This window comes from Orcinus orca, chromosome 14 (assembly GCF_937001465.1).
Source record: "Orcinus orca chromosome 14, mOrcOrc1.1, whole genome shotgun sequence".
NCBI lineage: Eukaryota > Metazoa > Chordata > Mammalia > Artiodactyla > Delphinidae > Orcinus > Orcinus orca.
This window is the reverse complement of record NC_064572.1, coordinates 67945749-67972222: the sequence shown is the minus strand read 5'-3', so window position 1 is coordinate 67972222 and position 26474 is coordinate 67945749. Positions and strand designations below refer to the sequence as shown.

Sequence of the window (26474 nt, the reverse complement as noted above, 5' to 3'; positions counted from 1 at the left end):
CAAATTATGGATGGCAAATATAAAATGAAAACATAGCTCTCTAGCCACAACAAATTTCCCTTTGGCCCGCCTCCTGTAAGTTAAAATCGACCTAGTGTTTAGGATGAAACTGGAACTATTCCCTTCAGCAGTGAAATCTGAAATCTCATTCATTTTAGAGAGACTCAGAGTACCCTGAACAAGAGAGTTCCATTCTGAATAGACTGCATAACAAGAGGAGAGAATGGTCCTAAGGGAGACTGCCCATATGCAAAGTCTAGAGAAAGCCAGTAACTGAAACAATTGCATTAATTCTTCCCCCTGCTTATCTGGCAACTAGTTCTAAGGATTTTATATCAAGTTGATTTTATTGTTCCCATAATATGACTGTCCTGGGTTTGCTGGCAGCTCATCTTCATTTTATTTCCTTTGAATGTTTAATTGTTCATGAAAGACTCCCCGCCTCTTCCCACTGGTACTCTCCAATTCTATAGAACCTGATAATAGAGATGTCTTTACAGCATCCAGTGTGGAACTTCATAAATTCCTTCCACTCTCAAGACAGTACCTAGATTAAGATGATTAGGGTGTTTTGCCAGCATATACACAGTTCCTGATTCTTGCTCTACAGAAGGTCGTTTACTGAAAGTGATTCCACATGTCTTTTGTTTGCCTTAATCCTAATTCTTCCCAGACTTTTTTTTTTTTAAATATCAGATCTCAAGCAGGATTCAGATTGTGTGATTAATCAGTGAACAACCTTTTGTTGGCTGGAAGTATGAAAAATCCAGGGATGATCACCTGAATTGGTGTGGCTTTCACATCTAATTTTTGTTACAATCTTGACTATAATCTTCCAGATTTATTTTAGATTTGTTCTCTGTAAGACCAAAATTGATTTTCACATGCTCTGTTATTTATAAGCACCTACTTCTGCCTCCACATGCCTCTCTTTTTCCTCCCCGTCCCTCTCCTCTTGCTTTCTCCTCCCATTTCCCAACCTCTCTGTCTTCTTTGTAATGACTGTACTTGGCAAGAGTTAGGTATGGTACATGTCGAAGACATTAGCACGCAATTGTCATGGAGAATGAAGGTTAAACCTCATAGCTGCTGAAATAATGTATTGCTATTAATTATTAAGATTTTTTAAAACGTGTAGGAAAAATTAGTAAAAATCCATGATAATAAGTAGACAGCCATTCGCTTAACTGTCAGTACATTTGTTCGATGCAGAGGGATGTTGTTCATAGCTCCTTTCCTAAAGCATATCCCCCGTAATCTTGTCAGTGTCCTTCAAGAGTGCCAACAGAGATGGAGAAAGCTTTCCTTGGCTACTTTCTCATGCTGGGCATTATAGGGGATAATGCAGAGCTCTAAATCTGTCCCTGTTTCCTGAGGCCCGATCCTAGTATTGTTGAAATAGCTGACCAGATTAGATGGAAATGTTGCTTATAGCAACAGCACATGTTAGTGACAGGTAAAGCCTCGTTACACAGCAATTCCAGCACTGGATCCTTTATACGCCAACATGTGCTGTGTGTTGTGATAGGGAGTAATTAAAAATGAAAAGGCTATGTATGATGAATGTTCTTTTTTTTTTTTTTTCCAGAAACTAAGCTCTATTTCAAGAAACAACTGTGCAACTGTAGTAGTAGCTTTTCGGGTGTATGTGTATGCATGTGTGTATATGAAGGAGGGGAAAGAGAAACAGAGAGAGATGGATCAAAACATAGAGAAATAGAGAGAGAGAACCTAGTAATATAATGTAACCACAGCCAAAAAAAATAATGCATAATATTTATTTAGTGTCCTAAATATGTCAGGTAAGGCAGGACTGAGACTAGGGTGAGGCAAGTGTATAACTCACTTCAGAAGTGAAATTTAAGGAGATACCAAAAAACTCAGCCACCAAGATAGATAATATTTTAAAGCAGTATTTTAAAAATCAAAATTAATAGAAAAATCCCATTTTGAAAAAGTGTCAAAATATTAAATAAAGACAAGGTCAATTATAGGATGCTAAAACTCTCCCCCTACGTTGTCTGGTTTAATATCCAAACAACCATATAAAATTGTGTTTTTTGTTGTTGTTTTATAAGCCTTTATTCAGCAAACAAAAACATTTTTAAAAATTTCCCAGTGAAACTGACTACAGGAAAAAGTTGAACCAATCTACTTACTTCTAATTTTCCAGGTATTACTATATTATTTTTGCTAATAAGTTACACTCATTTCTTTTTCTTTATTGAAGTATAGTTGATTTACAATGGTGTGCAAATCTCTGCTGTACAGCAAAGTGACTCAGTTTTACACATAGATACATAAGATGATTGATGCAGAGTTATGAGACTTAGTGCTATTTAAAAAACAGTGAAATTCTTAAATCAATGCGTTAATAAGTCCATGTAGAAATTCACTCTAAGTACCTTATTAAAGCCTACTTACATAGGCCATTTAGACATGGAAGCAATGTCTAGACCATGGAGAAGAGATGATCTGGTTACTTCACCTCAATTTACAATGGCCCAACACTATTTTATCCCATGCATATAACTGCTTATATCATTGAAAGCCTATAGCAGCAAATAAATGGGAAGTATATTCTTTTTAAAATAGTATTTTCTATTATGGTTTATCCCAGGAGATTGGATATACTTCCCTGTGCTATACAGTAGGACCTTGTTTTTTATCCATTCTAAATGTAATAGTATGCATCTACCAACCCCAAACTCCCAGTCCATCCCTCTCCCTCCACCCCTCCCCCTTGGCCACCACAAGTCTGAGAGTCTGTTTCTGTTTTGTAAATAGGTTCATTTGTGCCATATTTTAGATTCCACATATAAGTGATATCATATGGCATTTGTCTTTCTCTTTCTTACTTACTTCACTTAGTATGATAATCTCTAGTTGCATACAATACAATAGTATTCCATTGTATATATGTACCACATCTTCTTTATCCATTCATCTGTTAATGGACATTTAGGTTGTTTCCATGTTTTGCCTATTGTGAATAGTGCTGCTATGAACACTGGTGTGCATGTATCTTTTTGAATTATAGTTTTGTCTGGGTATATGCCCGGGAGTGGGATTGCTGGATCATATGGTAATTCTATTTTTAGTTTTCTGAGGAACTTCCGTACTGTTCTCCATAGTGGCTGTATCAATTTACATTCCCACCAACAGTGTAGGAGGGTTCCCTTTTCTCCACACCCTCTCCAGCATCTGTTATTTGTAGACTTTTTAATGATGTCCATTCTGACTGGTGTGAGGTGGTACCTCATTGTAGTTTCAATTTGCATTTCTCTAATAATTAGTGATGTTGAGCGTCTTTTCATATGCCTACTGGCCATCTGTATGCCTTCTTTGGAGAAATGTCTATTAAGGTCTTCTGCCCATTTTTCAATTGGGTTGTTTGTTTTTTTGTTGTTGAGTTGTATGAGCTGTTTGTATATTTTGGACATTAAGCCCTTGTCATTCGCATGGTTTAAAAATATTTTCTTCCCTTCCATAGGTTGTCTTTTCATTTTTTTAGGTTTCCTTTGTTGTGCAAAAGCTTGTAAGTTTAATTGGGACCAATTTGTTTACTTTTGTTTTTATTTCTATTGCCATGGGAGTCTGACCTACGAAAACGTTGGTATGATTTATGTCAGAGGATGTTTTGCCTATGATCTCTTCTAGGAGCTTTATGGTGTCATGTCTTATGTTTAAGTCTTTAAGCCATTTTGAGTTTATTTTTGTGCATAGTGTGAGGGTGTGTTCTAACTTCACTGATTTACATTCAGCTGTCCAACTTTTCCAGCACCACTTGCTGAAGAGACTTTTTCCCATTTTATATTCTTGCCTCCTTTGTTGAAGATGAATTGACTGTAGGTGTGCAGATTTATTTCTGGTCTCTCTATTCTGTTCCATTGATTCATATGTCTGTATTTGTACCAATACCACACTGTTTTGATTACTCTAGCTTTGTAGTATTGTCTGAAATCTGGGAGGGTTATGCCTCCTGCTTTGTTTTTGTTGCTCAGGTTTGCTTTTGCAATTCTGGGTCTTTTATGGTTCTATATAAATTTATTCTAGTTCTGTGAAAAATGTCATGGGTAATTTGATAGGGATCACATTAATCTGTAGATTGCTTTGGGTAGTATTGCCATTTTAACAATATTAATTCTTCGAATCCAAGAGCATGGGATATCTTTCCATTTCTTTGAATCCTCTTTAATTTCCTTTATTAATGTTTTATAGTTCTCAGCATATGATTCATTCACCTCCCTGGCCAGGTTTATTCCTGGGTATTTTATTTATTTTTTGGTGCAATTTTAAAAGGTATTATTTTTTTACATTTCCTTTCTGATATTTCATTGTTAGTGTAAAGAAATGCAACTGATTTCTGAATGTTAATCTCGTATCCTGCTACTTTGTTGAATTCATTTATTAGATCTAGTAGTTTTTGTGTGGAGTCCTTAGGGTTTTCTATATATAGTATCATGTCATTTGCATAGAGTGACAGATTTACCTCTTCCCTTCCAAATCATATACATTTTATTTCTTTTTCTTGTCTGATTGCTGTGGCTAGGAATTCTAATATTATTTGGAAGAAAAGTGGTGAGAGTGGGCATCCTTGTCTTGTTCCAGATTTTATCAGGAAGGCTTTCAGCTTTTTACTGTTGAGTATTATATTGGCTGTGGTTTTGTCATAAATACCTTTTATTATGTTGAGATATGGTACCTTTATACCCACTTTGGTAAGATTTTTTTTATCATGAATGGATGTTGAATTTTTTCACATGCGTTTTCTGCATCTATTGAGATGATCTTGTGGTTTTTGACTTTTCTTTTGTTAGTATGGTGTACTACATTGATTTGTGTATGTTGAAACGTCCTTGTGAGTTGGTCATGGTGTATCATCTTTTTTATGTGTTGTTGGATTCAGTTTGCTAATATTTTGTTGAGAACTTTTACATCTATATTCCTGAAAGATATTGGCCTGTAATTTTCTTTTTTGGTGGCATCTTTGTCTGGTTTTGGTATAAGGGTGATGGTGGCTTCATAGAATGTCTTTGGGAATGTTCCTCCTCTTCAGTCTTTTGGAAGAGTTTGAGAAAAATTGGTATAAGTTCTTCTTTGTATGTTTGGTAGAATTCTCCTGTGAAGCCATCTGGCCTGGACTTTTGTTTGTAGAGAGTTTTTTTTTTAAATTATTATTACAGTTTCTATTTCACTTCTAGTAATCGGTCTGTTCAAATTATCTGTTTCTGCTTGATTCAATTTTGGTGGGCTGTATGTTTCTAGAAAGTTGTCTATTTATTCTAGGTTGTGAAATTTGTTGGCATATAATTGTTCATAGTATTCACTTATGTTTTTTGGATTCCTGTGGTATCAGTTGAGATTTCTCCTTTTTCATATCTTATTTTTTTATTTGGGTTCTCAAAATTGGTATTATTTCTATACAGAATTTACTGATAAGCAGTAAGTAGTAAAGAGCAAAAAGAGGGTAACTGACATGACAGGTTTGAATATGACCTGACCCTCTGGGTTTGGAATAGTGTTTGTTGGGAAACACATTCAGAGGCAGACAGAGATGTGTGATGACCTACTGCCCATTGTGTTCTGGGCAGCACATAGGAGTCTAGGTAGGATCAGATGTCAGATACAGAGAGGAACCATGGTTCCAGGTTATGGAGTTTTTCAACTGTATGATAAGGATGACTTGTTATAACGTGGTAGATCAATGGCCTCTAAGCCCTGTTCTTGCACCTCAGTGTTCAGGGTTGGTAGGGCACTGGCTCTTCCCCTGGCATAACTAGGAGCAGGAGTCCATGCATTGGTTGCAGCTGTGTGGTTGGTTCTCCTGCCTCTGATTCTTGGTAGGAGGCCCAATTCCTTTCTCAATATTGTATGGCTGTGTGGCTCTAGTATGATTTACTGCCTCAGAGCTGTAACCATAATAAATTGCCTAAAGCTCCTAGCAGTGACCAGTTTCCATGAAATAGTTTTTAATTCTCCAGTGGTACTGCTCAGTAGAGGATCAACTCCTGCTCTGGGAGGCCATCCTTCAGAGAATCCATCATTCCCTGAGTTAGCCATTACCTCTAAGTGTTAAATCTGTTTGCTCAAGGCCACACATCCAATAAATTTGGAAAGTCAGGATTCATATATAGGTCAGTTAGATTCCAGAACTCAAGCATTTAGCCACTATAAATATTGAGATCAACCACCCATTCATTCATTCGTTCAGGCACTTTTATTGAATCTTTAATTAGTGTCAGATTATTTTCTAAGTTCTGGGGATAAAATAGTCAACAAGACAGTCACTGTCTTTATCTTCACAGGGCTTATTAATGGACAAGCAACATAAATCTTTATTGTTTTAAAGCAAAGGGATTATTTCAGTGGGTCACTCCCACTTTCTCTAGGTTTATGTTCTGTGATATGCTGTTATTGGCAATTGACCACCCATCTCCATCCTGTAAGACTTTGTAGAAGTCAAGAGAGAAGATTCTGGAATTTAGAGAAGGGAGTTCTTTGGAGAGAATTGTTGGCTCTGTGAGTTCTTTCCATTCAAGGCTTGAAGGTTGGAGGGGTTGATACTCTCTCATTTCAAGTCTTCTCCTAAGGAGAAAGTCAAATGTGTCTCCTATGAAGATTTCTGGAGTAGCAGAGGAGAGGGCTATGTTTGAGAAGCCCTCTCTTATTGATGAGAAGCCTATTTGAGAAGCCCATTCTTATAGACGGCAGGACAAATGTGCAAGTCTTCTCTTGGCCAGATATGAACTACGTGTGAGAGAGAGCAGGCTGGGCAATGTCTGACAGAGTCACCTGGAGGAGCAAGGAAACCTCAGCTGGAAGAATTGGGGGTGTGCCACCAAATGCCACAACTCCACTGGTGGAGTTACGTTCCCATGAGTCAACAGAGCTAGACATCTTCAGGGGTAGGTGTTTCTGTAGAACCTACAAAGAATCCCAGAGAGGAGAGTTGGCTTTAGATATGTACCTGGTTCAGAGAAAACAAATGGCAAATGGCATTCATACTGGGCAGTAAGAGCTTTGCTTGTCCTACCTATACTCTTGCTTTCATCCCTTCTTCTAGAAGTGAAGGTAGAATAGAAAAGCAGCTTCCTGTAAAGTGAGAAGATAATGCCTATGCCAGCATTTCCCAGTGCAGGCTTCCTCATGGGGCTAGTTACATTTGCAGAAGGGCGAGGTATCAACTTAAATACATTTCAAAGTTTTGATCACCACATGGAATTACCACATGAACATGAACATTTTAATTACTTAAATGAGGTTTTTCTACCAGTAGGAAAATATTATCTTCTCTGAGTGTGATTGAATAACATATGGAGACTGCTCGATATTTTAATACGAAGTAGAGGTATAACCAGCCTCACAGACAGGGTTCATATGGGAAGGGGGAAGGGAAGAATGCAATATTTTCTAATTGCACCTAGATCTAATCAGTCTATGAGATTACACACACACCCTTTTTTAAAAAACAGAATTAGGGTCATGTCGTGCCTCCTATTCTCAATATACCATGTGCATACTTCCATGTCAATACATAACCAATTATAAGATAAGTGCTTTTGTTATTCTCATTTACACAGCCTGAACTTCCTGGTTCCAGTATATCACTAAAAGCCAGATAAATGGGTACAGCCAACAAATGACTTTTTCTCATCTAATACAGCAAAAATGACAAGCCATTTTCTATGGAAGGCAGAACTTTTCTGATGTATGAGACTTCTATAATAAAGTCAGTTTGACCCAAGGTTACAAAAGAGGTCATTGGGGAAGGAGGGATTCAAATAATACTGTCTTAGTCCGTAGCCTTCACTCTTCTCTACTGCTCAGTTTTGACAAGCTGTATGTGGTCCAAACTTAGCAGGCTCAGAGGGAGGGAGGAGGAGCTATAGGATGAACAATGAGATTAGTGGAAAACATACTGACCTCAGAAGTAAGAGAAGATCCTGGTCCTGTTCACACCCTGATATTTGCTAGCCTTATGACCATGTACTAGTCACTTAGACTTCTAGAGCCTCTAATCTCTTAGATGTAAACTAGAACAAGATATATTCAACATGCTCAGAACTGTTTTGAGAGTCAAACGTGTCTGTGTATGTCAAAGTACTTCATAAGCTATAAAGCAATATACACACATAAAAGATTATATATTTTTGATCAGAATAGACAATTTGTTTAACATCTGGCTGTGTTTCTTGGTTATTTCAAGCCGAGGAGAACTTTGCTGATGTTTGCTGTGTTGGGTAACTTCAGAAGTGAAGCCCCAACGGTGTGCAGTTATGTACCATTGCACTTGCCTTAGAATCCAGGGTTTTGAGATATTTCAGAGTCAGAATGTAGCTCTGTACTTACTCATCTTGTGTCTTTGGACAAGTTGTTTCATCCCTCTGAGTCTCATTTTCTTCATTTCTAAAATTGGGTTAATAATAGCTGCCTCAGAGGTTTGGTCTCAGGATTCAATGATATGTTTTAAAGCACGTAGCTGGCATATATTAAAGGCTCAAAAATTATAGCTGTTATTACTATCCTATTCCTTTTGCATTCTGCTCCAGTTGGGCGTGGTGGGGGAAAGGAATTCCCTGTTTCAATATGTCTAGAAACCATCATGCCAGCTCTGAAAGGGCCATGGTAAACAGGGCACAGGCAACAAATCATTGCTTCTGGGCTGATAGGAGGACAACAGCACACTGCCTTGTGCGGGAGGTAGGACCTTTCTCGTCTTGGAGGCATTTACACTGTTCATATTGCTGATGATGATCCAACAGTACCTTTCTTGAAATTTATAGAAGGAAAAAACATGGCCTTGTAACCCTTAAAACAGGAGGAAACTAAACTGACACATGAATTCTGTGGGTTTTGTTTGAGTGTATCCAAGATTCTTTTCTTTGGATTGAACACTGACCTTCATGTTAAACATGAACAGCTAAAAAGTTTTTTGTTTGTTTACCTGCTTTTAACAATGGTGAGTCTTTGGGAGTTATTAACATAACTAACTATAACTAATTAGATATTAGTATTAGTACAAGAAAAGGAAGATTGTGTTTAGCTCTGTATTGCTATGACCCCTTCCCCCATCCAAGTTCTACATGGCAGCCAGAGGGATATTTCATAAGTATAAGACTATATCACTCAGCTCCTCTGTTATGAACTTAATTGTATTCCCCCCACCCCAAATTAATATGTTGAAACCGTAATCCCCAAAGTTACTATATCTGAAGATAAGACTTTTAAGGAGGTAAAGTTAAGTGAGGTCACAGGGTAGAGCTCTAATCTGATAAAAACTAGTATCCTTTTAAGAAGCGGAAGCCATACCCGGAGTTTGTTCGCATAAAGGAAAGGCCATGTGAGGACATATTGAGAAGGGGGCCATTGAGAAGCCTGGAAGGGAGGTCTCACTAGAAATCAAACCTGCTGGCACCTTGATCTTGGACTTCCAGTATCCAAAACTGTGAGAAAAACATTTCTGTTGTTTAATTGAGGGATTTGAGGGGTATCATGACTAGTCCAATGTCCCTCAATTTGAGATCACCATCAATAACCTTTAATTCCATCCACGTGGACTTGTATTACTTTGACATTTGTAGGGATTAAAAATAGTCATTAAGTTCCCTGTACTTGAAGTTTGTCTATCTGGAACTTTCTTTCTCTGGTAGTTTTCAAGACTGGTTCCCTCTTTTCCTACAAGTCTCAGTTCAAAGGCCCCCTCATCAGAGAGGATATGTCTGATCATTCCATCTAGAGTATCTGCCCTTGTCCGCCACCCCCAAGACATTCTACAGTAGTGACTCTCATTCCTTTCTCAGCATTTATCACTATCTGCCCATTGTCTTATTTATTTACTGTTTGTTTATTGTTCATCTCTTCTCACTAAAATGAAAAATGCATGAGGGCAGGGGCCTATCTTGTTGACTGTTCATTCTCTATCTCTGTGTCCAGTGGAGCATCTGATGTATGAGCTGTGTATGGGATGTGGTGTGTGTGTATATCAAATGATGAATGTGTGAATGTTTCTCTTCTGTTTCCTGTTTCCCATCCCCTTTTCACCAACTCTCCACCCATTTCCTGCCCCATGCTGCATGCTTTTAAATATCTGCTCCAATGAACTAAAAGCTCTTACAAAATTAGGAAATTCTCCTTACAGGGGCAGTTGTATTTCCTCTGGAATTATATTTTCTATGTTGGAAGTTTAATTCAATGGGCAAACATTGAGGGATTCCATGACCAGTCCAATGCCCTGCAAATTGAGATCTCCATCAATAGCTTTAATTCCACTCAATCTGAAGGATTTACAGGGCTTTGCCTGTTTTCAAGCTATACGAGGAAGGATTGGTGTTTATAAAAGAAAAATGGTGTGTTTTTTATAAAGTGACCTTATGAGAGATAAGATGTTGGCTGGTTTTGAAGGTCTTTTATTGCACTGAGGTTTCAACAAAAGGCAATCCCCTCTTCCCTGAAGGGGTGAGAGGGAGATATTGTGGGAATGAAGGGACTTCATTGAGGGACTTCCCTCAAATATAGGGAAGTCTCCACAGCCCAATGACATTGAAATTCAGTCTTGAATGGTATAAACCACTAAACTACCACAGGTGTAATTCACAGCTACTTTACTTCACATGCTGACAACACAGGGAAGTAATGTGCCAACTAGAATTTCTAATCACTGCTTTCCCTATTTTGAGATGCCTTCAGTCTGTTATCAAACCTTTATCTCCCTCAGTTCCTGCAAGTTGTGCAAACTAAAACCTGCTGATTCTAATACCAGCATGATGTTACTTGTCATTCTTCAATGCAAGTGTTTACATAGAATATACTATCCAGGTTTCAAGGAGGAAGACTTGAAGTTCATCTCTTCCTTTACTTCATTACCCTGAGCCTAAGCTCAGTTTCAGTATCAAACACAGAGAATGATCTGAATCTAATAGAATTGAGATTGGTCATGGAGTAGAATTAGCCAGGCCTCTATGTGCAAACATGGTTTCTCAAACCAATATCCTGCTAAAAGCCCTTCCTCCTGTTTTATTAAAATAGCAGGATGACTTGTAATAGCTCTAGATTTTTTTTCCATCAGCACCCAGTATGTTATTCTAGGACTTTGTAGAGGAAGATTCTCTTAGGTTATTTTATATAGTTAGCATTGAATATATAGATTCTCTCTCCACTTGTGCATAATAGGAAAAGGCTACTTTAGTTCATAGGATTCTTAGCACACAAATGGCTTACCAGTTCATTGAACAGCTCTAATAAAAGCCAGTCTCTGTAAGTTTACATGCTGCCTTCTATCTATCCCATTCTGCGTATCCCCAATTGCCTATGCACGTAGAACCTGGTCCCTATTTTACGTTAAGCTTGATTTGATTAAAGAGAAGCTACTTGTATTTTCTTTTCCAAAACATAAATAGCAAAGCAAATATCCTAGAAATATCCCTCACCTTTAACAGGAGAAAATAAAGACAATGACATCTGATCAATGCAAAAGGACTGGTGAGACAACGGGCAGCTGGAAAAAAGAAGCGTGAAGAAGGAAAAAAATAAATAAAACCTTCAAAAATGTAATAGACTGGAAGATGAAATATATTACCTTCTCAGTGATTTCTGCTGAGAACAGCACAGTCTTTTTTCCCCCTTCTTCTTCTCCTCCTCCTCCTCCTTCTTCTTCTCCTTTTTCTTCTCTCCTTCTCCTCCTTCTTCTCCTCCCCCTCCCCCCTCCTCCCCCTCCTCCCCTCCCCTCCTCCTCCTCCTCCTTCTTCTTCTTCCTTCTCCTTCCTTCTTCTTTCTTCTTCCTTCTTCTTCTTCTTCTCCTCCTTTATCTTCTCTCCTTCTCCTCCTTCTCCTTCTCCCCTTCCCCCTTCCCTCCTCCCCCTCCCTTCCCCCTCCGCCTCCTCTCCTCCTCCTCCTCCTCCCCCTCCTCCTTCTCCTTCTCCTTCTTCTTCTTCTTCCTTCTCCTTCCTTCTTCCTTCTTCTTCTTTCTTCTTCTTTTTCTTCTTCTTCTTTCTTCTTCTTTTTCCCTGAAGAAACAATTCTCTAGGAATGGGAATTTTTTCCCTATTAAGTGGAAAATCATTGCAGTTTTGCAGTAATACTAAAAAAACTAATGATAGAATATATTTTCTTTGTAAATATGTAATCCTTTTGGCAGACTGGCAGGAGCAAACCCGCAGCAATGTTTTGGCTGGCACTTATTTCTACTTATAGGAATTCTCTCTAGAGTAAGTTGCTGATAATATTCAATCCAACTTTGTAAAATAGATGGCAAGACTTTTAAAGGTCTTGAATCTTATGTGCTTATAAGGAAATAAAAATCCTAATAAGTTAAAATTTCAATATTTATACAGTCATGGGTTATGGTTTACTCATTTAAATATATGGCATATAAGATGAATTCATTGATCCATATTATTTGTATTTTTCATGATCACTTGTTTTGTCAACAGATAACAATGTTGTTGTTATCCATTGTGCTTCCTTCCCCCTGGTCCTTAAATAAGAAAGATGCAAATCTCTGCAACTACTTGTTTCCATACTCTTTTCTCTTGATATGTTCTGTAAGATAAGCTGGCATAATATTGTCACCATGTGGTCAGACCAGATTTCAAGCCTACTCTAGATTTGCTTATTTCCCCTAAGATTACCGCAAAGTTATATAGCAGGTTTGTCTGTTAGTGTAGTAAAAAAAAGTTAAAAGAACTAACCCTACCCCAGTGTGCCTGTTTTCTAAAATAATTTAGCATGTTGTTTTTCAAAACAATTCTTAGTTTATTGTATTTTTTTGTTCCTCATGTATTTTGTTTTATTGACATAAGAGAATGTAGTATTTAAAAATTCTAGGTATAACAGAGTACTAATTTTTTTCACTCAAATATTCTCATTTAATGCATATCTTAATCCTTGTTGCTTGTCTTGCTTTTTACAAGCAGTAATCTTCCTAGGCATTGCTTCTAGAAAAAAGTATTTATTCTGGTCCTCTTAAATCTTTGAATTATAATCTTGTTCCAGAATAGTTTATGCCTGTTTGTTCTTATGAGTGTGTGTACTTATCAGAAAAGGAACCACTTTCACCTCTACAATTTCTCTAATAGATAACATTTATTTAATATTTACTGTATGGCTGACAGTCTTTAAGTGTATGTTGTTCAGGGACCCACCTGGAAAGAGTTGTACTCCAAAGCAATTATTAGAGAGTTTAATGAAGGGACTATTTACAACAATATGAGCAGGATTAAGGGAAAACAACAGGGGATAGTGAAGGACTCCAGGGTTAACAACAGAGAGAAGCTGCTACTCCTCCTAAGCTAGAAAGAGCAAGAGGTGGGGGAGGGTACCAGAACTTGGCAAAACTGTAGTTGTGAAGAATCCCTCTCAATACCAACTTGGCTTTTGGTAGAAGATGGCAGCACAGCCCATCTGCGGCCTGGCAGGGAGCTGATATGGGAAAAAGTATACAGACCTCACTTTCCTGGTGCCCTCCCATGTCCTGCAGATGAGTCTTGTATTCAACAAAACTAATTGCAAGTCAGAGGAGGAAGCTGGCTGCTTCAGCATAATAAGGTCTGCCTCCCAGGCACCAAGGTCAGGGGAGAAGAGTGAAGTGAGTGAAAACTATGTAGCACAAAGTGGTCCTGTAGAGAACTGATTTAATCCTCACAATGACCGCATCTTGTCGATAGCTAATATTAGCACTTTTTTATGGGTGAGGGAACTGATTCATGTGATTCGCATATGGGTCATGCATCTCATGAACAGGAGAGTCAAGATATGAACCCAGAGTCTCTCCATACAAACTATTTCTGAATCACTACAATATACTACCCAAGGAATAGCTTTCTCATTGCTCCATGGACAAAAACCAAGACACAGAACATGGCTCTCTTTCTGGAGATTTTCTTCCCTTTCCTTGGCTCCCATTTTTACATCTTCAAATAGTTTAATTTGAGAACCATAGCAGCTGTGGAACTACTGTGTTCTTGTCATTTGCCTTAGGATGTAAATTACCAGTTGAGAGAGTTTTCTTGTGAATAGAACAGGTACATTTTCTGAATCAGTAACTATTTTAAGAAAGATAATTCTGTCCTATTCTTAGCCTTTTGAACCATCATTCCAAACTTCTAAATATAATTATATTGAGGTTTCTACTCTTTTGATTAGACAGAGAGAAAAAAACATACGCTGAGGAATAGTATAGTGGGATAGAGGTGACGTGCAAAAGTTTAGACATTTATCAGCATGATTTTCAAAATTTCTAACTTCTTTTATACTGAAAATCACAGTGAAGTCAGGTTTACGCTCTTCTGGAGTAGAGTGAAATTATTCTCTGTCAGAAAGCTTATTGGAATGCATTTTTAAACTATATCCTTGTAGCAGTCAAGACTTTTTCTGTTGCAAGTAACAGAAACCCAATTCATACTAGCTTAATGAAAAAAGAGTTTATTGGCTCATGAAGTTAGGAAAGATACTGGAGGATCAGCAGGATGAAGAAAGTTCTGTAGGAACTAGCGTTTAAATCTGCGACACCATTCCAGAAAGGATCTTTCTCTGTCTCTCTGACTCCACCCACATTTCATCTCTGTTTTTCCCAACTTCTCTATGTGTTGGTGTCATTCTCTTTTACTTAGAGAAATACTTCCCTAACATTATGGGATGGATGACCATGGTCAGCTCCAGTTTAACAACTCCAACAGAATGAGTTTCTTTTCCTTAGGGTTCATATATCAATCCAGGGGATGAACTCTGATAGATTCCCCTGAATTTGAATAACTATCGCATATCTTAATCACTGTTACCAGGAAAATTAGGTACTATGATTCTACAGAAGTGGCTCACCTGACAACCTATGAGATCAAAAGTATTATATAAGTTACCAGATGAACAGAGAGGGAAAACATGTTGCACAAGTTAAAAAAAAAAAAAAGAGGATCTGTTATCATTGTCAATAAAGCTAGCTAGATACCTACTGATCTGATAGATTCTTTGCTTGCCTTCTTCTTTTATTTTCTTCCTCCTCAACTATCAAAGAAATAATGACAATTTAATTTACTACTTTGTTTTGAAATGCCATAAATTTCAAATATATGAAAAACATTCTGAGATTTTCTAATGAAAAGTTCTTTTTTAAGGTACTTTCATCTTACATTTCGATGAAAAAATGTTTAGCCACAGATGTTCTATGAGGTATTCAAAACTTGCCTTTGTTACATGAGTCACATTATTTTTCTTCTCAAATGCCAGGAGGAGGTTGGTGGTGATATACTTCCTAATCAAGTGTTCACAATTCACCATCTTATCTATCTGGAATATTGGCATTTTATTCTATTCTCAGTCAATACAGTAAAGCACATTTCCACTATCCTCATCAGCAATCTTTAAAATTCAATTGCAATTTTTCAATTTCTACATTAATATCACATTGATTTACTGTTCTCTATCCTCCATTTTGCCCAGATCTCTAAAAAGTAGTAGCAGATCTACATGTTTGCAAAGGCTTTTGTTTTTCAGAGTTCTGAAATTTTTAAGGCAAACAAAGTTAACGAAACTCAAAATATAATACTTATTCTCTCTGCCTATAATATTATTAAGCATTTATAAATTCCCCTGTGGTAATAATTAAATATTTTCTGTAACTAAGTTACAAATAAAATAATGGCAGGAAACAACTTCGATTTTTTTTTTAATTACACATGGTACTTAGGAGAGTGACATACACATCACAGGCATGTATTATGGCTTGGAATATAGCTATTTACAGTGTCCAAAGTCGAAGGAGAAATTTAAATACTCCATTTCTCCAAACAGCTTGAAGATTCGAATACACCTTTCTTTTATATTTTAGTAGGGTTACATTTTCAGAGAATGTTTGATTGAACATCTTTTTCTGTTTAATCTCCTACAACTTTATAGTATCCCAGGACCTACTGGAAGAATTATTTCTGAATGTTAGGGTGGGAGTGAGACAGAGGAAAGGGTGATAACAGTATATGGAACGAGGAACTAAGTATTGAGAGCATGATATGCTAGATAGTATATTATCTAGGTATGCTGGATAACATTTACTGAACATTTATTATATATAAGACCCTAGACCAAATGCTTCTGTACATTGTCCTTTAATCTTCATAACCATTTTATCAGGTAGGAATTAAAAGGCCCATGTTACACATAACAGGTTGAGGCTTAGCGTGTTAATGCAGTCATTCATGGACACAAACTCACAAACTTTAGAGCTTTAAATCAAATGCAGGATTGTCTGATGTCAAAAGTCCTACTCCAGACCAATACAGTATATTCTCACTTTCAAGCTTTGTCACAGATCATGATTTAAGAATTGCTACCACTACATAGGTGTGTTAAGTGTTTCAAGAAATTATATGGCTCACCCAGTTTCCCAGAATTAATAAAGGACAAAACTGGAATTGAAGCCTACATCAAGTTGTTGTTGACTCCAGCAACACTTCTAATAAGAAGTGCACAAAGGCTCTGCAGTTGTATCATTTCATCCAATGAGGTCCCCTAGAACAAAAATCAGCTGCTATTTTCATTGTGCTCAGTTTAAGTCATAAAGGTTTAAGGTGTATCTCCTGGAAAACTTCCACTTCTTACAAATCAAAAGTGACACCATTGGAATCAGTTGAGTGAGCAGACTACTTGGGCAGTCCTTACTCACTGCTGTTATTTACAAACCAGGCCTGGTGATTTAGTTTTCAAATTAGTTATTGATTCACACTCTAGAAAGAACAAGTTTTTTTGCTTTTCTTTTGTTTTATCTTTAATATCATACTTGTTCAGGGGAGTAAACAGGAAGAAAAGCTTCAGGGTTATGAGGAGCAAATATCTTCTTCTTTAGGAAATTTGTTGTGGCTCTGAATCTCCAACTTGAAAAGATGACACCTAGAAATAGCCGTAAGGAGTGACTCAAGGAAACGTAGTAAGTCAGCCTCCTGACCTTAGTACATTTTACCATATCTCTGTGCCATGACTCGGGTCGCAGTCATATTCTGATATTGTGGTCTGAATGCTTAGTCTATTCCTCATGTGTATTTCTTTTCCACTGCTGTGTAACAAATTCTCACACACTTAGAAGCTTATTACAACACATTAATTAACTCACAGTTCTGTGGGTTAGGGGTCTGTGCATAGGTTAGTTAGGTTCTCTGCTCAGGGTCTCACAAGGCTGTATCGAGGTGTACTCAGGATGTGTTCTCATCTGGAGGCTAGACTGGAGAAGAAATTGTCTCCAAGCCTAGTCATATTGCTGGCAGAGTTCACCTCCTTGTGGCTGAAGGACGTATGTCCAAGGCTTCTTGCTGGCTTTTGGAAGGGGGCTGCTTTCAGCTGCTATAAGTCACGTGCAGTTCTTTGTCATATGATCCTCACCTTAGACCCTCTTACAACATGGCAGCTTGCTTTTTCAAGGCCAAACAAGGGAGAGCTAGATGCTCTAGCAAGACAGGTACTAGATACTTATATAATCACCCCTAACCTTTGCCACATTCCATTGATTAGAAACAAGTTCCAGGTCCCACTCCCACTCAAGGTGAGATTTCACAAAGGCAGGGCTCATGGAGTTCAACTTAAAATCTGTCCCACACTATGCAGAATGGAAACAAGCTCCCTCTGAAAAAGGTGCATAAAATAGTTTCAAACACCTAACTTCACTTTTACTCTCTCATCAATATCCATTAGAGGGCCGAGGTCTGGAGTTTTCTGGGAGACAAACTTTAGCCGTGAGTAGTGAGTAGTTGCTTAGGGCTGTTTTTCCTCTTGTATTGGTCTCATTAAAGCTAGCTTAAGCGATAAAATAATGTATGGACAGTAAAGTGGCTATCTCATAGCCTCTGGCCTTTAGGGACAGTTTGGAATCAGGGCAGAGATAGTTGAAAGGAAGCAGTATGCCTCTCTCTCCATCTTTTGTTTTCATTGCACTCTGAGCTTCTGCTGAATTCTTCTAACAATAGACAATTTTTTGGATTAAAATACATATAGGAAAATGGTTGGAGTGAAAGAGAGGTTTTGAAGAAGTGTCAATTGATGCACTACAGGTAAAGAACTCAAATATGAATCCTACAACTATGATCAAGAGGCAGAATTATGTTATAAAAACCTGACTGTGCCTGACTTACACTATTATAGATGGAAGTGGGGAAAAGAGACTTTTCTAGAAAAGTATGTGATAGAGTTGGGGTCATCTCTGTTTTATTTAATGCCCAGGAAATCTTTCTATCAATCTATCAGCTCTTTGGTGAGCTAGTCCTCAGACTATGTGTTTTTTGTGACCTTGAGGCTTTAATAAGGTCCTGGAGAACTGTAATCTTAAGATTATTCTGTGGACATTTAAATGTTCAATGAATGCTGAACTTGATCTGTTTTTCAGTGACACTAGGTCAGAATTTTATACCTCTTATTAAAGTCTTCCAAAGACTATTTTATTCAGGATGAAAATCAATGTTCTTATGATAGGCCACATTGTGATTTGCAGAACAGACAGGGTGCCTATTTCTTCCATGACCTCTTTTCTAGCTACCTTTTCTCTCACTCACTCTGTTTTAACCATACCAGGTTTTCTGCTGGACCTGGAACACATCAATCCAAATGTTACCTGAGGGCCTCTGCTCTTGCTCTTTCTTCTCTTTGGAACAGTCTCCCCTTAAGTAGCTGAATAGCTCTCCCCTCCCCCTGTCTCTAACTTCCCACTCCAAATCAATTTTTACCAATTTATTTTTATTTTTTTCAGCTTTATTGAGATTATAATTGACAAAAAGTGTATATATTTAAGATGTACACTTGATGTTTTGATATACATATACACTGTGAGGGAATCGCCCTGATCAAGATGATTAAGGTATCAGATAGTTACAATTTTCTTATTTATTTATTCATTGAGTGGTGAGAATACTTAAGGTAAACCCTCTTAGCAAATTCCATGTATACAGTATAGTATTGTTAACTATAGTCACATTGCTGTATAGCAGATCTCTAGAACCTATTCATCTTACATAACTAAAACTTTATACCCAATGAAAAGCAATCCACTCCCTCTTCCCCTGCCCCCCGCCCAACCCATGGTAACCATGATTCTACTCTTTGTTTCGATGAATTTGATTATTTTAGTACTTAATATATGTGGAATTATGCAACATTTGTCCTTCTGTGATTGGCTTATCTCCCTTAGCATTATGTCTTGCAGGTTCATCCACGTTGTCACAAATGGCAGGATTTCCTTCTTTTTTAAGGCTGAATAATATTCAATTTGCATGCATATATCACACTTTCTTTATCCACTTATCCACTGATGGACATTTAGATTGTTTCTATATCTTAGCTATTGTGAGCAATGCTGCAATGAAGATGGGATCGTGAGTAGTACAGCAGTGAAGATCCCGACTTCAGTTCTTTTGGATATGTACCCTGAGTGGTATTGCTCGTTCATGTTAGTTCCACTTTTAGTTTTTTGAGGAACCTCTGTATTGTTTTCCATAGTGGCTGCACCAATTTACATTCCTGTCAACAGTGTACAAGGGTTTTAATTTCTCCATATTCTTACCAATATTGATTAGCTTTTGTTTGTTTTGATAAAGCCATCCTAACAGGTATGAGGTGATATCTCCTTGTGATTTACTTTGTATTTCCCTGATAATTGATGTTAAACACCTTTTCATATACCAGCTGGGCCATTTGTGTATCTCCTTTATAGAAATGTCTATTTAAGTCCTTTGCCCATTTTAAAATCAGGTTCTTTTTTTTGGCTATTAAGTTGTAGGAGTTCCTTATATTTTTCTATTAATCCCCTGTCAATTATATAATTTGCAAATTTTTTCCATTCCATGGGTTGTCTTTTTATTTTGTTGATTGTTTCTTTTGCTGTGCCGGAACTTTTAAGTTTGATATAGTCTCACTTGTCAGTTTTTGCTCTTGTTGCCTGTTTTTACTTTTTTTAAACATTGTTTTCTTAGTAGCACCTTGACCTCCATTTTACAAATTGCAATTATCCCCCCTTCATTCCTATTGACAGTCCCTACTTTATTTTATCCAAAGCATTTATCATTAACTGGCATACTATATACTCTATTTTACTTACATGCTTAGTATATATTTCCACATCTAGAGTGTAATTGCCATGTGAGTGGGCATTTTTGTCTGTTTACAATGGGTAAGCGTGAAGGTTGGATGTACAGTCTTCAGTATGATGTAAACCTTTGGCCTCTGAAGTTTTTTGTTTTATAATATCATTTGATATGTACTGTTCCATAACATTTTATGGAAAAACCTGAACAAGCTTTTTGGCCAACCCAATATATAATGCAGTTTAGTGACAGTTTACCAGTCATGGAGTGCTGTGATCTTTGTTTCTACAGCTTCTTAAATTTAAACATTGACTAGAATGTTCACATAAGGAGCACATTTAAAAGAATGTTGTCCATGTCAAAATCATGTGCGATAAAAATGACAATAAAATAGCAGTCTTTTCGTTCTGCAACCGATGTTACACCTTGTTTTACTAACCGTGGCAGAATTTTGTAAGTTGGATTTATATTTCCTCCTTTCTATCTGTTTGCCTTTTTCATTACTCTCAGCTTGGACAATCAAAATAAGATGTTCATTATGTTTCTCTGCTCTGTTTGCACTTCTGGTTGGGCAATAAACAGGAGGGATGGCTATATATACAAATCAGATTAGAGAAGAAATCCCACCTACCATATGGGGGTATAATGGCTTTCAGAAGACTTCATGGCCTTTCTAATTCACAACAAGTTTGGGAAAAATTCAGTCATTTGATTAGGGGCAGTATTATAAAATAGAGTGGGTGAATATCTAAGATGAATGGTTTCAGGGGAGCCAGTGAGGCCACAATATGTCATAGATGCATTTGCCTGTTCCCAATCTTATTCACTGCATCAGGCACTGATTGTGCACACCTTCAGAGCTTCTTGGTCTTACTTGATACTTAGTCCAGTACAGGCTGACAGTGATGCACTCATCCTCTGTCAGAATGGACGTAAACTAACTTCACCCTGGATTGACCCGACAGTGCTCTGCCTCATGTTTGTGCCTCCCATCCTGGGTCTTCTGTGTGACAAGGGGCCATTTGGATGCCACTGACTGCACTTTGTGATCACATTTGTGAAACCCAGAAAAATATGGGAATTCATGGACTGTGGTGCAAACCTGTGATCAGTGGGAGATGGATGAAACCCAGTGTATAAATGTTTTCCTCTATTCCCTTCTGTGTGGTCTATCAAGATATAGAGTTGATATGGTTTGTGGGGGACAGTTGAATGAGATACACTTCAAGAAACAGCCTCACATTGTTTCTTCCTTGATTCCTACCTCAATTTCCTTTCCCTCAATCTGGTCCTTGAGATAGCATTCCTGATAAAGGATAACTTAAACATCTCTATGTTATATCCTGCCTTGTACAGGAAGGCAAACTAAGACAGTGGCATTGGGGGTGACTCTAGAAAGAAGATGGGAATTTGGAGCTGGATTACTCTCTGATCTGATGACGATAAGGATCCTAGTGGGGTGGTCATTATCACTGAGGCTTTCACTTGTGAATAATCAGAAGGAAGGGCAGGTGGAAGGTAAGGCATTGACTGTGCAGTGGCTGACGGCTTGAATGATGTGGGGGAAATTATTATAAGGATTGTTTGATTCTTTATTGGAGAACTTGAAATCAGGAGATGATGGGTTCAGGGCAGCCGATGGCTATCTCAAAGCACACTAAAGCCAGAGAGCTTCTGGGGCAGATGTTAAAGAAGATCTTCATCTTGTGAAGCCACAACCAGACTGCAGTGAACATTAGGCTCACTGTAAGGATGACCCTACCATATGGCATAATTCCTCCAGAAACCAGCTATCCACGTGGTAGCAGGTCAATGAAATTGAACTCCTTCCACCAAGAAAGAGAAAGAATTGGCACCTACTACATAGATGGATTTTCCTTCTCTATCAGCAGTGCATCCACCATCATCACTTGAGAACTTAACAAAATGCCTGATGCATTGTCAAGGTAGCTCACACAAGATCGTTTCAGAACATGGGGCCCTTTTACAGCAAAGGAACTATGGCAATGACTGTGGGATTGTAGATACATTGATCTTACCATAAACCCATCATGCAGACAGAGCAGTAGAATGTATTTGTAAAGGTTCAGCTAACGAGGCAGTTTGGGAGCAATATTGTGGGGATCGGGTCACTGACCCCCAGAATGTAGTCTTTTTGATGAGCCAACAGTGTCCATAAGAGCTAGTGCATATGAGTCTGGGAACCAAGCAGTGGAAGTAGGATTGGCTCTTCTCAGTTTACTCTTATTGAGTTGCTTGTGGAATTAGTGTTTTCTGTGACCCTGACCTCAGGCTTTGCCAAGTCAGTAATCATAGATCTTAGAGACACTAAGAGTTTTGTTGAATTTTAAGTTTTAACTTTTTTCTGGTTGCTTTGGGCTTTTTATGCCAGAAGAACAGGCATAAAAAAAAGTTACTATATTGATGGGGGTAACAGACCCTGATTATCATGGTGAACTAGGGTTGATTCTACATAGTAGGTGACAGAAGGAATGTCTTAAATCTCGGGGGTTCACCTTGGCACCTTGTACTTCTGATGTCAGCAACAAGAGTGGATGAACGTCTGAAAAACCTTGACTTTAAAAGAGTAAAACAATTTAAGGCACAGATATATCAGTGATAAGTGCCTGAATCATCCCCCCAGCTAAGCCATTAGGATCAGTTGAAGTGCTGACCAAGAGTGGGGGAGACCTACAATGGATAGTAGAGACTGGAAATTGGTGTTTTCAAGCATAGAGTAATCAAGAGACTGGGGATATTACAGAGGGACAAGATGACCCTTAGAGTCTCTCTCCATCCTGGGACTTGATGGCTCAAGAGGTCCAAAGATTCATCTCTTTTCTTAATCTCTTAAGGACCTACCTGTTTTGTATCTTTCACTTAGGTCCGTTTGGATAATATCATTATCTTGATAAATATTTGCCAACAGCCTACTTGATTCCCTTACACAAACCAGTGCTTCATGATACATCAGGTGCACAGAAAACAAGAAAAACAAAGTTCTTAAGTAACGCCTAAGAGGATAACTGGGTGATTAATAACTCTTAGGTTCAAAAATACGTACACTTCACATACAGCAAGCTGGTGTCTAAGCAAAAGCTTTTTCACAAGAAGTGTAAATAAGGAGCTGGCTGTTACTTCTTTAGGGGAAAAGGGGAAAACACTTTAATCAGTGAAGGTGAGCTACTAACTTGATAGGCTAATGGGTCTCGAGATGTTGGTCTCGGTAAAGGAAGATTCAGGAAGGAATTATTGCCAATATCAGGATTTGCTGCATGGCTATGTTAGAAAGTAACTGAGTAAAGAGTAGAGGGGGGAGAGTTGATCTTCAAGTCCCAGGCCTGTATTATAGGGGGTTTGACTTAGAAACCCCCTGGTAGGCCTTCTCCATGCACTGTTCTGCTTTAACATGATCATTATTTTCTTCTTCCTCTTCCTCCTCCCCCTCCCCCCTTCTCCTTCTCCTTCTCCTTCTCCTTCTCCTTCTCCACAGGAGAGAGCTTCAGGGTTTGCTGTATGGCCTTGGATAGATCATTCATCTTTTTAGAACTGAGATACCTCTACCATAAAATAAAGCACAATGCTTAATTCCTTTATAACTTTCTTCAACTAATGTGTTTTGAACACATGGGATAGACTAAATTTGGGGGATACATTTAAGACCAAGATCATAAACTCTGTAAAAGCAGTGAAGGTGACTCTCTAGTATACAAAATAAACAGTCCTCTAAGTACGCTCTTCTTTGAGCCTGTTTCCTTGCCTACATGCTGAGAATTAATACCTGAAGTGAGCTATAACTTCTCAGATTAAAATTTGAAGAGACTATTTCATGTAAGCCCTGCCTTCAGGCTTACTCTGAAATGGATATTGTCTCTTTCATTCTTGAAGACTTTCAGCTTTCATCAGTCACTCATTTCTGTTATTTATTCCAGGCAAGTAAGACATTCTTCCTAACGTCTCACCAAAATCTACCCTGATTTATGGTAACTTCACTTTATGTGGTTTAATTTTCAAAACAACTGTGCAGGATCCTTGTAAAAAGTAGTTGAAAATAGTCATTAAGGCTGGGGAAAAAGATCTCATTAAAACCATTCTGCTGTCTTATGGCTGTGATACATAGGTTCAAACACCTTATATGCCTTATATGACGCATGTTGCTGCAGGTGACATATAAGGCATGGCGTAGTGAAAATGGCTATTTGTTAGAATAATCCCAGGAGTGAGATCTGGAGAAGTGCTATCAGGCTTTGTCTGACAGATGCAGACTTCCTCAGGGACCTGCCAATGGCTTATGCCAGCAGTTGACTTTGGTTTTATCTCAAGGTCTCAACACCCAATAGAAAAAAAGGAGATTTTTTTTTTCCAGCTGGATTTGGGGGAATTAGGCACGTGAAGCTAGTGATGGAAAGTATAATATGCATGCAAAATTCTGTGAGCACCCCAGCGTAATGCTAGCCTTGAGCATTTGCTAGTTCTACCAAACCCATTTTTGATTAGTTTGAAATTGCAATTATTTTTATAATAATACTTTTAAAACAGGTTGTAAGAAAAATGATGACCTTTTCCTTCTCAGTTGAAAACACTGCCTTGAGATTAGCAGAAAGCATTCGAGAAGTAACTGCTTCTTTTGCGCTTAATCCTACAGAGACAGGATGGCTGGATGTTTAGACAACCCTATCAAAGTAATTACAGCTCTCTCTAAAGAGTTGGGCTTACTTAGGTGTTGTGAGCCGATTATAGGAGGTCCCCTATTTTTCTTGGTGATACTACAAAAATAGAGACAAAATTCCCACTGAAGAAATGCAGATGAATTTTATGACTGGCAGCAATAATAATAATAATAATACCAACAACAATATCTACTTCTCATGGGTTGACTGGTAGAAAATCAAACAATATATATATACAAAGCATTTTCATAACCATAAAATAAGTTGAATTTATTATTTTTTTATCCATTCACTTATTTCTTAAATTAGAAATCGGCCAGGAGTCACTCCTCACTGTAAAACCTTTCACCTTTGTTAAACCATATTCAGGGTCATATTGTTACAATGTATCCTTACATATTTCTTTCCTGTAGGGAGTTAATCTCTCTCTTAACAGTTAAACACTGTCTAATAAAAAAAACAGAAAATATAGAATTCTTCACATATTGTCCATTAAACAGAAATGTTTATTCTTTGATTAACTTATTTGGCTCAGAAAAAGAGTTCCAGGTGTATTTTCTAATATAGCTGCCAATTATCTTGCAAATACTTTTGGATGTTTTTATGTTGTCTAGAAAAGAATGTGGAATCACGTATATATTTTTGAAACTTAAATAAACACACTTAGAAATTAGAGTGTCATAGTAAAAGAAAAATCGGAAATTGAATTTGAGAAAACTGGAACCTAGTCACTAACTAGGTCCCACGAGATGTTACTTTATTTTGCCTAGCATCAGCTCACCCTGAAGCAGATAAGGACTGAGAATTAGATGGTCTTTAATATTCTTTCCATCTTAATGTCTAAGGTTTTAGTTGTCTATCAGATCATCTGGCCCATCCATCTCACCTCTCATTATTATTACTATTATTATTATTACTACTACTATTTAATCAAGGAAGAAATCAAGACCATGAAAGCTGAAGTTATCTATTCAAAGATATACAGCTTTTTTTTTGGTAGCAGAACCAGAAAAACAATAGTATCTAGATTTGGTTTTGTGCTAAACACATTAGGAAAATTCCCTTGTTTGACTCATCTCTCAAAAATTTAAATAGATAAGAATATGTATCTCCTAGTTTATTAGAAAGAAGCCGGTAAGAACAGATGATTGGTCCTTAAAAACTGAGGGCTGAGTTGATCACAGAACCAAATAAGATGAAATGGACTGTTAAAGTCGCCTTCAGGCATGGAGCAGTGTAAGATGAAGTTACCATCAGTTCCTAGTGTCATCTCCCTGTAACCCTTCCTTTCTTTAGGCCACACCCCTTTCAGTGCAATATCTGTTTGAAATGTTTTATTATTTATCAAGAGCAACTTAATGTGAGTCCCTTAGCTCTCTTAGCCAAAAGGCCTGAAACCCCCAAATTAGATCCCTGAAATGATGCCACAAAGCCAAACCCTTTTAATTTTGTCTGGGTCTATTCATTTGCATAATGAATATTGAGCTCATTTGCAGCTCTATGAGAACACTCCATATGAACTAGTGGCAAAATTAAACTCTTTTATAACCAGGAATTTCTAAGTAGCATTCATCCAAAATAACTTGGGAAAATATTAAAATTGTGAGTTGAATTAAAGATAAATTTGTCTGCATAATTTCAAACATAAACAAATAAAAGGTATAATTTCTTATTTGGCACAATTTAGTAATAAAATAAAATGGAGGGGTGTCAGGGAAGATGGCCAGTTACATTGGTGTTCCTCATGTGCACT

General features: G+C 37.6%; 1 non-coding gene across 1 annotated transcript; it reads right to left on the bottom strand.

Moving 5' to 3' along the window:
• Positions 1-2446: 2446 nt before the first annotated feature.
• On the bottom strand, positions 2447-2576 carry LOC117199942 (small nucleolar RNA SNORA20). The gene has a single exon (XR_004481317.1). It is a non-coding gene; the product is annotated as a small nucleolar RNA SNORA20 (small nucleolar RNA).
• Positions 2577-26474: the final 23898 nt, after the last annotated feature.